The sequence below is a fragment of the Erinaceus europaeus genome, chromosome 15 (assembly GCF_950295315.1).
Source record: "Erinaceus europaeus chromosome 15, mEriEur2.1, whole genome shotgun sequence".
NCBI lineage: Eukaryota > Metazoa > Chordata > Mammalia > Eulipotyphla > Erinaceidae > Erinaceus > Erinaceus europaeus.
In genome coordinates, this window is record NC_080176.1 from 74,538,862 (window position 1) to 74,545,015 (window position 6,154).

General features: G+C 41.6%; 1 protein-coding gene across 6 annotated transcripts in view; it reads right to left on the reverse strand.

Moving 5' to 3' along the window:
• CCBE1 (collagen and calcium binding EGF domains 1) overlaps positions 1-6,154 on the reverse strand; it is a 238,019-nt gene that overhangs the window by 45,416 nt on the left and 186,449 nt on the right. The window lies entirely within an intron of this gene.

Sequence of the window (6,154 nt, forward strand, 5' to 3'; positions counted from 1 at the left end):
TCTTAAAGATCTATAAGAAGAAGAACAAAGGAACTCTAAAGCAACCAGAAGGACAGAAATAACTAAAGTTAGGGCAGAAATAAATAACATTGAGAATAGGAAAACCATACAAAAGATCAACGAAAGTAAATGTTGGTACTTCGAAAGAGTAAACAAAATTGACAAACCTCTAGCCAGACTCACAAAACAAAAAAGGGAGAAGACCCAAATAAATCGGATAGTAAATGAAAGAGGAGATATCACAACAGACACCGCAGAAATTCAACATATCATGCGAGGCTTCTATGAACAACTATATGCCACCAAGTTAGAGAACCTGGAAGAAATGAATGATTTCCTAGACACCTACCAACTTCCAAAACTAAGTAAAGAGGAAGTGGATAATATGAACAGGCCCATCACAGCTAATGAAATTGAAACAGTTATCAAAAATCTCCCCAAAAATAAAAGTCCTGGACCAGATGGTTTTACAAATGAATTCTACAAAACCTTCAAAGAAGAACTAATACCTCTACTTTTAAAAGTCTTCGAGAAGATTGAAGTCACTGGAATACTCCCTGCCAGCTTCTATGAAGCCAACATCACCCTGATACCAAAAGCAGACAGGGACACAACCAAAAAAGAAAACTACAGACCAATATCTCTGATGAACATAGATGCTAAAATACTGAACAAAATTCTAGCCAACCAGATACAGCAGTATATCAAAAGGATTGTCCATCATGACCAAGTGGGGTTTATCCCAGGCATGCAAGGTTGGTTTAATATACGTAAATCAATCAATGTGATCCACCACATCAACAAAAGCAAGACCAAAAACCACATGGTCATATCAATAGATGCAGAGAAAGCCTTTGACAAAATACAACATCCCTTTATGATCAAAACACTACAAAAAAAGGGAATAGATGGAAAATTCCTGAAGATAGTGGAGTCTATATATAGCAAACCTACAGCCAACATCATACTCAATGGTGAAAGACTGGAAGCATTTCCCCTCAGATCAGGTACTAGACAGGGCTGCTCACTATCACCATTACTATTCAACATAGTGTTGGAAGTTCTTGCCATAACAATCAGGCAGGAGCAAGGAATTAAAGGGATACAGATTGGAAGAGAAAAAGTCAAACTCTCCTTATTTGCAGATGACATGATAGTATACATGGAAAAACCTAAGGAATCCAGCAAGAAGCTTTTGGAAATCATCAGGCAATACAGTAAGGTGTCAGGCTACAAAATGAACATTCAAAAGTCAGTGGCATTCCTCTATGCAAACACTAAGTTAGAAGAAATTGAAATCCAGAAAACAATTCCTTTTACTATAGCAACAAAAACAATAAAATATCTAGGAGTAAACTTAACCAAAGAAGTGAAAGACTTGTATACTGAAAATTATGAGTCACTACTCAAAGAAATTGAAAAAGACACAAAGAAGTGGAAAGATATTCCATGTTCATGGGTTGGAAGAATTAACATCATCAAAATGAATATATTACCCAGAGCCATCTACAAATTCAATGCTATCCCCATCAAGATCCCAAGCACATTTTTAGGAGAATAGAAAAAATGCTACAAATGTTTATCTGGAACCAGAAAAGACCTAGAATTGCTAAAACAATCTTGAGAAAAAAGAACAGAACGGGAGGCATCACACTCCCAGATCTCAAACTGTATTATAGGGCCATTGTCATCAAAACTGCTTGGTACTGGAACATGAATAGACACACTGATCAGTGGAATAGAATTGAGAGCCCAGAAATGAGGCCCCACACCTATGGACATCTAATCTTTGACAAAGGGGCCCAGACTATTAAATGGGGAAAGCAGAGTCTCTTCAACAAATGGTGTTGGAAACAATGGGTTGAAACATGCAGAAGAATGAAACTGAATCACTGTATTTCACCGAATACAAAAGCAAATTCCAAGTGGATCAAGGACTTGGATGTTAGACCACAAACTATCAAATACTTAGAGGAAAATATTGGCAGAACTCTTTTCCTTATAAATTTTAAAGACATTTTCAATGAAACGAATCCAATTACAAAGAAGACTAAGGCAAGTATAAACCTATGGGACTACATCAAATAAAAAGCTTCTTCACAGCAAAAGAAACCACTACCCAAACCAAGAGACCCCTCACAGAATGGGAGAAGATATTTACATGCCATACATCAGATAAGAGTTTAATAACCAACATATATAAAGAGCTTGCCAGACTCAACAACAAGACAACAAATAACCCCATCCAAAAATGGGGGGAGGAATTGGACAGAATATTCACCACAGAAGAGATCCAAAAGGCCGAGAAACACATGAAAAAATGCTCCAAGTCTCTGATTGTCAGAGAAATGCAAATCAAGACAACAATGAGATATCACTTCACTCCTGTGAGAATGGCATACATCAGAAAAGGTAATAGCAGCAAATGCTGGAGAGGGTGTGGGGTCAAAGGAACCCTCCTGCACTGCTGGTGGGAATGTCAATTGGTCCAACCTCTCTGGAGAACAGTCTGGAGAACTCTCAGAAGGCTAGAAATGGACCTACCCTATGACCCTGCAATTCCTCTGCTGGGGATATATCCTAAGGAACTCAACACATCCATCCAAAAAGATCTGTGTACACATATGTTCTTGGCAGCACAATTTGTAATAGCCAAAACCTGGAAACAACCCAGGTGTCCAACAACAGATGAGTGGCTGAGCAAGTTGCGGTATATATATACACAATGGAATACTACTCCACTGTAAAAAATGGTGACTTCACTGTTTTCAGCCGATCTTGGCTGGACCTTGAAAAAATCATGTTGAGTCAAATAAGTCAGAAACGGAAGGATGAATATGGGATGATGATCTCACTCTCATGCAGAAATTGAAAAACAAGATCAGAAAAGAAAACACAAGTAGAACCTGAAATGGAATTGGCGTATTGCACCCAAGTAAAAGACTCTGGGTTGGGTGGATGGGGAGAATACAGGTCCATGAAGGATGATAAATGACATAGTGGGGGTTGTATTGTTAAATGGGAAACTGGGGAATGCTATGCATGTACAAACTATTATATTTACTGTTGAATGTAAAACATTAATTCCCCAATAAAGAAATAAATTTTAAAAAATCTCCCCAATTAAAAAAATATCCTTAAGAATACCTGTTGTATAAAGTGATGGTCAAGATCAAATGAGGAGAAAGGTGTGGTAACCCCTCAGATCCCCCCAGTGACCAGTTCACCACGTGATCCAGCAATTCCACTTCTGACTACACACCCCCAGAGAACTGAAGACAGACTGAAACAACGATCTGTTCCTAGCAGCACAATTTATGATGTTGGGAAGTTAGAGAGAAGCCATGTCTTCATTGGCATGTGGACGGGAGAACAAGGTGTGGTACAAACACATGATGCAACACCTCTGCTCCTTACAGAGGAAGAAGTTCTGACCAAGGCTATAGAGGGGACGTGAAAACATTGCACTGGGTGAAATAACACAGAAGGACGAACACTCTGTGATGCTACTTCCATGAGGGGTAGCCAGATTCAAAAAGAGTCAGACACAGAATGGTTACTTCCAGTGGTCCAGGGAGGGAGCAGTGGTGAATCATTGTTTATCAGGAAAAGTGTCAGCTTGGGGAGATGAGAAGTTTTAGAGACGGACAGTGCTGGTGGTTGTTCAGCACCATGAGTGAACCCGATGCCACTGGGCTATGTAATGAAGTGGTTTCAGTGGTAAATTTCCTTTTAGGTATATTTGCTCACATGGACACAAAAAGACCCAATTAGGAGCTCAGTCATCTATGCTGACATCCTAGTTGTGGTGTCATTTGGGTTTTAGCTGTGCAACTGAAAATCTGAAGTATGCATGGGAGGACTGTTCTCATTAAATTTTACTGTTTTATTAGGGAAATAGTGATGAGTACACTGTATCTCCTGAGGACAGTTGTCTGCACACCATTCCCTCCGTGCAATGCTTCTCAGCCCTGTGAGGCTCTCCCCCAGCTCCACAGTGGGATGTCTCGCAAAGATGCAACCCAAGTTGCCTTTTCAGTTTGTTACCAGGAGTGTTCAGCAAACTTCTCATTTGAACTGGGGAGAATGGGGGTCATCAGATGTGGCAATAGTGGTGGTGAAGGACACAGACGGGAAACCAATTTTGGGGGTAGGGGGTAGGGGGGAGGCTGGAGGGAAGGTGAGAAGATTGCTGGTGTCCAGGGGCAAAAGCAGAAGTAACCTTGCTGATTTCTCTGCTGTCCTCCATTCTGACAAACAGGACTGCCCCTATCTCCAGTTTTTGGGTAAGAGCTCCTGAAGGTCCCAGAACTCCCTGTGTGATGAAAGCATGAGGAGCAAATGACATTCACGCCTGAGGGCTGGTGGAATGGAGTGGAATGGAGTGGAGTGGAATGGAATGGAGTGGAGTGGAATGGAGTGGAGTGGAGTGTAATGGAATGGAATGGAATAGAATAGAATGAATTAGACCAGTGTGGCCCCTCCTCGAACATTATGGCAGAGGACCACCTAGTGGGGTATGAACTTTTATGTGGAAAACTGGGAAATGTTATGCATGTACAAACCTATTGTATTTATTTTTTGCCCCCCCCCATTATCACTGGGGCTCAGTGCCTGCACTACGAATCCACTGCTCCTGGAGGCTATTTTTTCCCATTTTTTCTGCCCTTGTTGTTGTTGGATAGAACAGAGAGAAATCAAGGAGGAAAGACAGAGAGGGAGAGAGAAAGATGGACACCTGCAGACCTGCTTCACTACTTGTGAAGCGATCCCCCTGCATGTGGGTCGCCAAGGGCTCAATCTGGGATCCTCAGGCTGGTCCTTGAGCTTTGTACCATGTTGTGCTTTGCCCACTGCATTATATCCTTGTCCCCCAAACTATTGTATTTTACTGTCAAGTGTAAAGAATTAGTCCTCAATAAAGATATATATATTTTTAAAAGAACAGTGTGGCCCAGGAGGTGGCCCAGTGACTACAGCATTGGCATTTCAAGCAATAGGTCCTGAGTCTGTAACCAGAGTATCACAGTAACCAGAGTGATGTGATACTCTAGATCCCTCGTCTCTTTCTCATAAATAAAAAAATCTTAAAAAAATAAAATTGTGCTGGGGCCCCGTTCGGGGAGTCCTGAGGTTCCCAAACAGACATGATGGGCCTAGACCTCAAATAAATCCCTCTCCATTGTTACCAGTCACTTCTATCAGGAACAACACAATAGACCCCTTTGTGGGCTCTCCATAGGACCTTGCCCTCAACTTGGATCAACAACGGTAGAGAATATTCCATCCTCCAAAGGGAGGCTGGACAACATACTCTGTGTTACAACTGAGGAAAACGGGTTGATATTGGGGCAGCTTGGAATGTTCCTACTCATGACCACAGAATGTGAGCTCAGATCTAGAGGGATGTAGAGGTCACATAGGTTTCTAAGCTGAATATGGGCCCTAGATCACATCAAATCGATGGAGTTTATAGTAAACAATATTTATACACCTTTCCCATATTAGGGAGCTACTCTCTTCCTTGATCCAGCTTTCTGGTCTTTTCCAGCCATGATATCATCTCCCCAGACAATAACTTGGATCCACCTGCATATCAGATTTTGGGGACAGGGAAAAAAAAACTAATATAGCCACAGGTCCTTTGGAATATAACTAAAATATGCCTACTAGCTTTCTACAAAACTCCCCCCATCTCTTCATCTGCACTATTCCAGCCTTTAGGTTCATGATTAACAATCATGAACAATTTGTTTGGCTTTATATGTTAACTCTCTTTTCAGTCACCAGATTCCAGATGCTAGCATGATACCAATCAGACTTCCCTAGACAGAAAACCCCACCAATGTGTCCTGGAGCTCTCATTCCCCAGAGACCTACCCCACTAAGGAAAGAGAGAGGCAGGCTGGGAGTATGGATCGACCTGTCAACACCCATGTTCAGTGGGGAAGCAATTACAGAAGCCAGACCTCCCACCTTCTGCACCCACAATGACCTTGGGTCCATACTCCCAGAGGGTTAAAGAATAGGAAAGCTATCAGGGAAGGGGATGGGATACGGAGTTCTGGTGGTGGGAGTTGTGTGGAGTTGTACCCCTCTTATCCTATGGTTTTATCAATGCCTCCTTTATTTAAAAAAAAAAGTTTGAGTGGGT